We start from the raw sequence: 11,220 nt of genomic DNA on the forward strand, positions 1-11,220 counted from the left end.
GCGTGGCCGTGAGGGAAATGGAGGCTGAAGGGAGGGGCGGCCACCCCCTCCATGAGCACCACAGCAGCAGCCACCTCAGGGCAGCCAGTGCAGAGGGGGCCAGACTGCGGAGGGGGAGCCTATGACGGGAGAGACAGTGGCCCAGGGTGGAGAAAAGCTGAGGGTAGGAAGAGCCAGGGGAGTGGGCAGAGGGAGGGGCAGCAGCTGAGGCCCATCACCAGGAGGCAAGCCCGGCTGGGGGAGGGGCAGGGGGCACTGGGCTCCCTGTCAGTCCACGGACTCCCCATGGTGAGGCCCAGTGGCCAGGCTGGGCCTGTTCTGAGGACCCTGGGGAGGCCCCCAAGGGCCCCTTCCTCAGGGAAAGGAAGGAAGTTTGGGTCCCCTCTCCCCTGAGGGTGGTAAGGGGGGGTGGGGGGGGGACAGAGCAGACTTTGTCTCCTAAGCAGTTTTTGGAAAACTTCCTGCTGGCACAGGGAAAGGACCTCTGGCCCATTCTCTCAGAGCCTTTCCCAAAGGAACCTGGTTCTGGGTCCGGCCCCCAATGGGAGCTAGCACAGCATGGCCCCCGACCTTGTCTGCCCAGAAGCCCAGACAGAAAATCACCTTAGGAACTCAGGCTGGCAAAGGAAGGGGCCCGGCTCCTTCAGACCAGAAGCACTAGCTCCCCCAGGAGGTCCTTTCCCTGCTCTCCAGAAACAAAAAAGAGCACAACAGGTTGGCCCTCGTCTAGAGGAAAAAAACAAACTCCCCAACTCTCGCCTCCTTGGTTTCTGACAGATGTTCACTAGAGGCAGTAGGGACAGGTCCCAAAATGACCTCCAGGCAACGAGTGTCCCACTGGGCTCTTCTGAACTCCCTTCCCTCCTCTCTCTGTTGCTGTTCTTATCAGTTCCCATGGATTCAGTTATTGTCTCTATGCATATGATTCTCAGATCTACTTGTCCAATCTGAACCTCTCTGCTGACCTGCAGTCTTTCGTCTCCACCTGGCCTATTAGATATATCCAATCAGATAGATGTACTGGAGACATCTTAAATAGTGTTTCCAAAACTGAACTCTTTCCATCCCCCCTACCCTCAGTACTCTTCCCTTTCAAAATTCCTTATTACTCTTGAAGGTACCAGCATCCTCCTAGTCACCCAGGCCCACAACATAAGAGTCATCCTTCAATCTTGACTTCTCACCACTGCCCAAACCAACCTGTTGTCAAGACCTGTCAGTTTTATCTTTGTGACAGCTCTCATATGTGCCCTCTTGTCTCCTCTGACAGGGACACTACCTTGGTGTGGCCCTCATCACTTCCCAAATTGGACTATTGAAAGAACCTTCTGGTTGGGGTCTCTCCCTCCAGTACATCCCTATTCTAGTCTGTCCTATGCTCAGCTCTCAGAATCATCTTCCTCAAGCACAACTCAGTCCATAGTCCCTCCCCGCAACCCCTGTCTTCTACTCTGTCAAATCCAGTGGCTCCCTATCAACTCAGAACCAAATATAAAATCCTCTCTGGCATTCAGAGCCTTTTCTAAAGTACCCACTGTCACCTCTCCAGTTTCCTTACATCTTTCTCACTCCCTCTTAATCCTCCTCACTCCTGTGATATACTCTTCAGTCCAGCAACAGCTGCCTCAGTGCTGTTCCTAGCACGAATCCTTCATGTCCCAGATCTGGCCATTCCTTTCAGGGGCTGTCCCCCACACTTGGAACATTCTCCCTCCTCATCTCTGCCACATGACTTCTCTGGCTTTCTTCAGGTCTCAGCTAAAATCCCACTATCTGTAGGAAGCTTTTCCCCTTTCCCACAAGTCTCTATCTAACACCTTCCTTGTGTTGATTATTTCCAGTATTTCCCGTATATAGCTTTTTTCTTCATAGTTGTTTCATCTCCCCCATCATTCTGTGAGTTCCAGGAAAGATCAGGGACTGTCTTACAATTCTTCTTATTTCCAGTGTAGGACAGAGACTGGCACATGTTAAGCAGCTTAAAATGTCTATTAACTGAATGGAACCTGATTGGCACCTGTTTCCCCTCATGTATCTTCATGGTCCCCTATGGGCATGAAAAGTCTCTCAAATGGGAAGTCAGGATGTCTCAGACTTGGCTGGATATGAAGAGGCAGTTTTCAGATGAAGAAATTAAACTATCTATAGTCACATGAAGAAATGCTCTATATCTCTGTTAATGAGAAAAATGTAAATTGAAACAACACCGAGGTACTACCTCACACCTATCAGATTGACTAATATGACACAAAAAGAAAATGATAAATGTTGGAGAAGATGTGGGAACATTGGAACATAAATGCATTGCTGGTGGAGTTGTGAACCGATCTCACAATTCTGGAGAGAATTGGGGAACTGTGCTCAGAGGGCTGTAAAACTGGTCATACCCTTTGATCCAGCAATAACACTACTAAGTCTTATCCCAAAGAGATCATAAAACGGGAAAAGGGAAAAGGACCCCACATGTACAAAACTATTTATAACAGCTCTTTTTATGGTGACAAAGAATTGGACATTGATGGAATACCCATCATTTGGGGAATGGCTAAATTACTTGGACTATATGAATTTAATGGAATAGTATTGTGTGGTAGGAAATGATGAGATTTCAGAAAAACCTGGAAAGACTTACAGGAACTGGTACTGAATGAAGTGAGCAGAACCAGGAGAACATTGTACACAGTAACATTATACCAGGATCAGTTATGATAGACTTAGCTCTTCTCAGCAATAGTTTGATCCAAGACAATTCCAAAACACTTATGATGGAAAATGCTCTCCACCTCCAGAGAAAGACCTATGGAGTCTGAATGCAGATGAAAGCAGACTATTTTCACTTTTTTTCTTTCTTGTGGTTCCCCCCGCCTTGTTCTGAATCTTCTTTAAGAGCCCAACTAATGTGGAAATTTGTTGAACATGATTGCACATGTATATCCTCTATCACACTGCTTGCTGTCTTAGAGAGGGGACACAAATGGAGGGAGGGAGAAAAATTTGGAACTCAAAATCTTATAAAAATGAATGTTGAATCTATCTTTCCATGTAATTGGAAAAACTAAAATAATATATTTTTTTGGTGAGGCAATTGGGGTTAAGTGACTTGCCTAGGGTCACACAGCAAGTAAGTGGGGTCTGAGGTCGGATTTGAACTCAGGTCCTCCTGAATCCAGGGCCAGTGCTCTATATACTGTACTACCTAGCTACCCCCAGTAAACTAAAATAGTATTAAGTAAAAAAGAGATTGCTGCCACTCAAGCCTCCTCTAACAACCTGGCACAAGAGAGACACTCAGGGGCTTCTTGTTGAATGACACTGTCCAAAGGAAGCCTGCTCCTGCCTGTGGGGGCTGCAGGGCCAAAACATTGATTGTATGTTAGAATCAGAGAGAAGAAAAATCTTAACAAGTATATACGTGAAAGAGTTGGGAGAACTGGGAATACTATTCCTAGACTCAAAAAAGTTGGGGAAGACCAGAGGTGATTATCAACAAAATCTGACTTGGGCCCTTCCTTGTTGATTAGATTTTAAATCAGATTGCTTTGGAACCTAAACCATAAACATCATTGGGTTTTGCTTCTTCTTTCACATCTTTGGTCACTTCTGTGCAGATTTCCCTTGATCCATTGTGCTCATTATTGTTGCTATGCAGGTCATAATTTATGTTCTCAACATGCTCATGTGGAAATGAAAATAACCCTGAGGGTTCATCCTACACCCTGCAAATTGGGAAAATGACAACAGTCAATGTTGGAGGGCTTGGGGAAGGATAGACACATAAATGCATGGTTGGTGGAGTTGTGAAATGGCACAACCATTCCATAAAGTAATGTGAATTATGTAAATAAAGCAAATAAAATGTCCATACCCTTCTAATCAGAGACTCCATTACTGACCTTATACCTCAAGGAAGTGTTTTATAGTTGTCTTCATATAGTTCCTGGGTTTGTCTTGACAGGTAGACTCCCAGGTATTTTATATTGTCTACAGTTATTTTAAATTGAATTTTCATTTTTATCTCTTCCTGCTGGACTTTGTTGGTAATATATAGAAATGCTGATGATTTATGTGTGTTTATTTTCTATCGTACAACTTGACTAAAGTTAATAATTTCAAGTGGCTTTTTAGTTAATTATCTAGGATTTTCTAAATATAGAGTCATATCACCTGCAAGGAGTGATAATTTTGTTTTCTCCTTGCCTATTCTAATGCTTTAATTTCTTTTTCTTCTCTTATTGCTATAGCTAACATTTCTGGCAATATTAAATTATAGTGGTGATAATGGACATTCTTGCTTCATCCCTGATCATATTCTAGCTTATGCCCATTACAGTAGATGTTTGCTGATGATTTTAGATGAGTATTACTTATTTTAACGTAAGCACCATTTATTCATTCCTGTGCTCTCTTCTGTTTTTAATAAGAATGGGTGCTATATTTTGTCAAAGCCTTTTTCTGCATCTTTTGAGATAATCATATGATTTCTTTTGGTTTTGTTTTTGATGTGGTCACTTCTGCTGATTGTTATCCTAATGTTGAACAAGCCCTGCATTCCTGGTATGAGTCCCATCTGGTCATAATGTGTGATCCTTGTGATGTATTGCTACAATCTCTTGGCTAGTATTTTATGTAAAATTTCTGCATCAATATTCATTGGAGAAATTGGTCTATAATTTTCTGTGTTCTGTCTCTTCCCAGTTTGGGTATCTGCACCATATTTATGTCATAAAAGTAGTTTGGTAGGACTCCACTTACTTTCCCAAATACTTTATATTCTACTGAAATTAATTGTTCTTTAAATATTTGGTAAAATTCACTTGTGAATTCATCTGGTCCTGAAGATTTTTTCTTAGGAAGTTTGTTGATGGATTGTTCAATTTCTCTCTCTAAGATTGGAATATTCACATATTTTATTTCTTCTTCTGTTAATCTGAGTAATGTTTATTTTTTTATTTTGTTTTTTTTTTGCAGGGCAATGGGGGTTAAGTGACTTGCCAGGGTCACACAGCTAGTAAGTGTCAAGAGTCTGAGGCCGGATTTGAACTTAGGTCCTCCTGAATCCAGGGCTGGTGCTTTATCCACTGCGCCACCTAGCTGCCCCCGTCATTTTTGATAATAGTAATTTGGTTTTCTTCTTTTCTTTTAAAAATCAACTTAACAAATGCTTTAACTATCTTATTGTTTTTTTTCATAAAACTTGCTTCTAGCTTTATTCATTAGTTCATTGGTTTTCTTAATTTCAGTTATGAACTTCTTTGATTTTCAGGATTTCCAGTTTGATGTTTAATTGGGGACTTGTAACAATCATTTTTAAGATATTTTAGTTGCATGCCTAATTCATTGGTATGCTTTACCTCTCTTTTATTGATATAAGTAATTATAAATATAAATATGATGTACCATATAAAAAATAATATCTTACAAAATGAAAGAAATATGTATCATAGTAAAAACAAGTGATATGGGAAAACAATTGAGGAGTAAATATTTAAGAATTTTTGGACAACCTAAAAGCTATGCCATACAAAAGAGCTTTGACATAAAATTTCAAGAAATTAAATAAGAAAACTTCCTTGACCTCTTAGAACCAAAAAGCAAGGAGAAGGGGGGCAGCTAGGTGGTGCAGTGGATAGAGCACTGGCCTTGGAGTCAGGAGTACCTGAGTTCAAATCTGGCCTCAGACACTTAACACTTACTAGCTGTGTGACCCTGGGCAAGTCACTTAACCCCCGTTGCCTCACTAAAAAACAAAACCAAAAAAAAACCACACAACAACAACAAAAAGCAAGGAGGAAATGGAAAGGATCTGTAGGTCACCCCCAGAAAGAAACTCCCCAGATAAAAACTGCCAGCAATATGAGTCAAAATTCCAAATTTATAGGTCAAAGAACAAAATATTGCAAGCAGCCTCAAAAGAAAGAATTCAAGTCCCAAAGAACCAAAGTCAGGAAAACATAAGATTTTGAGAAATTCTCCTAAAGGAGGCAAAAATAAAGGCTGTCCTATATGTGTTATAGTATTAGCCAGCTTGCTCACATGCAAACTTAAGGTCCTTCACCTTTTCTTTGTGGAGAATTAAAAGCCAAATTCTGATGCCTCCTGGGACAACCAAGGTTTGGTGCCAAATGCTGCTCTGGGAGGCAGAGCTTTCCTATGGAAAGAAGCTTGGCTTTTATTAAGTCCTGGCTGTTATGGAATTACACGACCTGGGTTCAAGTGCTGCCTCTGCTGCTTAGTACCTGTGAAACCCCAGGCTACAATTTAACCTTGTTAGGCCTCAGTTACTTCTCACCTGGCTAGGAGCTGATCAGGAAGGTCACCAGAGTGTCTGGCATGATGTTTGTTTCCTTCCCTGATGCATGTCTCATAGCAGCAACTGCTTGCTTTATCTTTCTTCTTGAGCAAACAGTTCTGCAGTCAGCATCTATATTTCTCTCTCTGTGTCTCTGCATCTCTATGTCTGTCTTTGTTTTGTTCTCTGCCTCTCAATATATACAATACATATGCCTGTGTGTGTATGTGAGCATGGGTGGGTATCTCCTGATATTTTGTAGCCCCTAGTGATTTAGATCTGCACCCAGCTGGCAGTCTAAGTCAAAGCTGGCAAGAAGCCCTCCCTTCCCTGGGCCCAAGGATCATAATGGAGGCTGCATAAGGAGGTATCCTGAATTCCAATAACTCAGCATTCCAGATATCCTTGGCAACAGCCAGTCACCATGGCAACCAGTGATTAGAACCAGCTGCTTCTGCCCTGCTGGACACTATATTTTGCCTCTAGAAAGATTATAGTCCACAAAAGTTGGAAGGTTAATTTGATCTGGTGTTCCATTCGAAAATGTGTGAGACCCCCATCCTGCTCCCTGCCCTTTGAACAAACCAGAGCCTGGGGCCTGTGGTTGGACTTTCTGGCATAGAGGGCTTCAGTGCCTGTTTATGTTATCATATTTATATTGATTGATGATTCACCTCATCAGTAATGTGCAGTGATTAAGCCAAACCTGTTAGCATCAGTCACTCAGACAAAGGCAGGGGATTAAGCTCTGCTGGACCTGCATGGGTTCATTTGTACCGTGTGGCAAGGGGAAATCCCTTTTGATTTTTTACTCATTTCTTACTAAACATCACTTGGAGTAGGGGCTCGCTTCAGGATTAGCTAGACTCCATTTGCACCACACACTCCCAGGTTCTGCAGGACTTCAGATGGTGGTAGTTTGGTCCTAAATGGCATTGAAAGGGGCAGCTAGTTGGTGCAGTGGATAGAGCACCAGCCCTGGAGTCAGGACTACCTGAGTTCAAATCCAGCCTCAGATGCTTGACACTTACTAGCTTTGTGACCTTGGGCAAGTCATTTAACCCCAATTGCCTCACCAAAAAAACCCCACAACAATAAATATCATTGAAAGATGAAAAATCCTAGGAAACTGTATTGGTAGACTTGACCTCAAGTCCACTCCCTGACTGTTAAGATCTCTAGCACATACTGTGTGAGCTTAGGGAAATACCCTTCCAGCAAGGATATTCAGTGTTCTGAAGACCCTCTCAGCTCTGTCTCTCTCTATCCTGAGGACCCTTCTAGTGCTGCCAGTCATGGGAGTATGAATACCTTTATGAGTGTGTGTAGGTAGGATCGTGTCTGCCTGTGTGTATGTGCGTAAGCATGTATGCGTATATGTGTCTGTTCTTCCAGGGCTGCTTCTGCCTGGGTCTTCCTACTGGCCCAGGCCTCTGTCTGGAGGTCAGGGGGGTTGAAGGGTCACGGGTGGGGTGAAGTGGAGGTCAGTTGGGAGAATCCTTTGCAGACACTCCCTCACTCTCCTCCTCAGGTGGACGTTTCCATCCTTCTTTCCTGCCTTCCTGCCTTCCTCCCTTCCCCCGTCCTTGGCTTTGCCTTGTATGGCCCTACCCTTCTCCATATTATCTCTTTTCTTTGTTGTTCTTTATTTTCATGGTATGTTTGTTTTTGTTACCGTCAACCAGAACCTGGTGAATGGGGCATTTCCATGAACCTTGTTGTGTAACAGAAAGAGGGGACTGTCCCTGACCCTGTGGATCTCCACGATTTACAGACTGAATGAACAGAGCTGTTTTCATGTGCACTTCTCTCACTATGAGGGTTTGGGGGCATTTTGTCATAGGGCTATCGATAGCTGGGATTTCTTCCTTGAAAATATCCTGTTCATGTCCTTTGACCTATTGGAGAATGGCTCCTAATGTTGAAAACTGGAATCAGTTCTTTCTATATCTTGCATATGCAGCAGTCCTTGATCATTTTTCAATTGGGAATGACTCATATTTTTATAAATGTGGCTCAGTTCCTTATATATTTGAGAAATAGCACCTTTATCAGAGAAACTTGCTGTCGAATTTCCCCCTATCTACCTGGTTTCCTTTTAATTTTGGCTGTATTCGTTTTTGTGCAAAACCTTTTTAGTTTCATGTAATCATAATTATCTATTTCACTTCCCATGATCCCTTCTCTCTCTTATTTGTTCATAACTCCCTCCCTTATCTATAGGTCTGACAGGTTCATATTTCCTTGCTCCCTCGATTTATATCACTGTTTGTGTCAAAACCATGTACCCATTTTGTTTTGCTTTGTGTTTTTGGTTTTTTGCAGGGCAACGGGGGTTAAGTGACTTGCCCAGGGTCACACAGCTAGTAAATGTCAAGTGTCTGAGGCCAGATTTGAACTCAGGTCTTCCTGAATCCAGAGCTGGTGCTTTATCCACTGTGCCACCTAGCTGCCCCCATGTACCCATTTTGACCTCTTGGTATACAGTGTTGACCTTTGCTCAGTTTTGCTAAACAACTTTCCAGTTCCAGTTTTCCCAGCAGTTTTTGTGAAATGGTGAATTCTTACTGCTAAAGCTTGGATCTTTTGGTTTATCAAACACTAAATTCCTGTGGTCCTTTCCTACTGTGTATTGTATACCTACCTAATCTATTGCACTGATCCCCCTCTCTATATCTTAGCCAGTACAAGAGTGTTGTCATGAACACTACTTTATATTATACCTTAACATCTAGCTCTGCTTCACTGCATTTCTTCACTTTTTTTTTTGGTGAGGCAATTGCGGTTAAGTGACTTGCCAAGGGTCACACAGCTAGTAAGTATCAAGTGTCTGAGGCCGGATTTGAACTCAGGTCCTCCTGAATCCAGGGCAGGTGCTCTATCCACTGGGCCACCTAGCTGCCCCCCATTTCTTCACATTTTAAAAATGGGTTCCCTTCAAATACTTTGCTTTCTGTTTTTCCCAGATGAATTATTTCTTCTAGTTCTATAAAATTAGTCTTAGCTAGTGTGATTGTTTTGGCACAGAATAAGTAAGTTACTTTGGGAGAATTGTTGTTTTTATTGGCTCAGCATACTGATGAGCAATTCATAATTCTCATGTTGTTTAGATCTGTCTTTCTTTGTGTGAAGAGTGTTTTGTCATGGTTTTCATGTAGTCTGTGGGTTGTTCTTGGCAGGGAGACTCCCAAGTTTTTTTTTTTATATTGCTTGCAGTCATTTTAAATGGAATTTCTCTTTCCATTTCTCTTTGCTGGGTCTTGTTGGATGTATATTGGAATGCTGATCATTTCTATTCTGTATATTACCATTTTGCTAAAGTCACTAATTCTTTCCACTACTTTTTTATTTGATTCTCTGGGTTACTCTAAGTATACCATACTTCGTCTGAAAAGAGCTGTAGTTTTGTCTTCTCAGTGCCTATTTTTATTCTTCCAATTTCTTTTTCTTGTTTTCAGCCTCTAGGTAGGATTTCTAGTACAATACTGAATAATTGTGGTGATAATGGACTTCTTGTTTCACTCCTGATCTTCTTCTGAAGGCTTCACATTTATTCTCATTACAGATAATGCTTGCTCTGGGTTTTAAAAAGATATTACATGTCATTTGGAGAAAGGTTCTCTTGATTCCTGTGCTTTAAAGTGTCTATAATTGGAATGATTTTTGTATTTTGTCAAAAGCTTTTTTTTCTGAATTGTATAATCATACAATTCTGTTGGTTTTGTTTTCAATATGTCAGAGGGAAAATAGTAGGTGGTGGTCCTTAAGTATTCCTCTGTAAAGAATTAGACTCTTGCACATGGTCCAATAAGAATAAAATGGTCTTTTCTTTGGGGGTTAGAGAAAGTGACCAAGTGGGAAGTTGCAGACTTTGTCCCAAGGGAAGGAGATGGCTTAGAAACATTCTCCTCCCAGAACCAAAGAAAGGCAAAAGATTTTGTAGAGGATAGATGGGGTGACCACCTGACAACGGAAAGTTTCTTTTGGGGATGGGGAAAAGCTTGGATGAGGGGTGGTGGTCCTGATTTCTGTAATTATCTCTGTCCCTGATTCTCTAAGTTTTGTCTTAGGGAACTCCTTTATGCCTTGTTCAATTTTTTTAAAGATGGGGTTAAGTATTCTATTCCCCCTTCTGTTAACATGCACAATTTATATTTTTATAAATTCATACATTTCACTCTGATTTTCAGTTTACCTGGTATAGGATTGTGCAGAATATCTCCTAATAATTGCCTTAAGGTCATCTTAATTGGTTATGCATTCATCCTATTTATTTTTGAGGCTGGGAATTTGATTTTCTTTCTTTTTTTAAATCAAATAACCAATGGTTTATCTATTTTACTTTTTTTATAAGACCAACTTCTAGTTTTATTTGTTAATTTAACTTTCCAATTCTCAATTTTATTAATCTCACCTGATCCCTTTAATCCTGTCTCCTAGAATTGTCCTAAAATTGTCTTTTTGGAGCCTGAAGCAGATGAGTTATCATCCCAATACTTTTATTGAGTTACTGAAGACAGCAATTCTGTGCAATGGTCTGAAGAACATTAAACAGAAAAGAATCAATAGCACAACAATGGTAATAAAAATAATAGACTTGTATAGTGCTTCATGGTTTGAAAAACACTTTTTAAACATCTCATGTGAACCCTATAAGCACCATGTAATTTCCTTATCACAAGTATCATTAGCACCCCCATTTTAGAGATATGAAAATTGAGGTTTACAGAGTTTCAGTGGCTTGCCTAGGGTCACACAATTAGTAAGGCAGCACTTCAATCTAGGTCTTGTGCCTCCAATTCCTGTTGTCTCTCCACTATGCCAATTCACTAGTGGCAGGCAGCTGGTGTTGGAGAGAATAAAGGCCCAAATCTGAAGTAGTTTTAGGAAGAAATTGATGCAGTCACTTGGTAGAGGAGACAGAGCCAGAG

At 41.3% G+C, this 11,220-nt stretch overlaps 1 long non-coding RNA gene across 1 annotated transcript in view; it reads left to right on the top strand.

Moving 5' to 3' along the window:
- Window positions 1–11,220, top strand: part of LOC122733798 — a 111,419-nt gene that overhangs the window by 39,844 nt on the left and 60,355 nt on the right. The gene's annotated exons all lie outside the window — the stretch shown is intronic.

The sequence above is a fragment of the Dromiciops gliroides genome, chromosome X (assembly GCF_019393635.1).
Source record: "Dromiciops gliroides isolate mDroGli1 chromosome X, mDroGli1.pri, whole genome shotgun sequence".
In the NCBI taxonomy this organism is placed as follows: domain Eukaryota; kingdom Metazoa; phylum Chordata; class Mammalia; order Microbiotheria; family Microbiotheriidae; genus Dromiciops; species Dromiciops gliroides.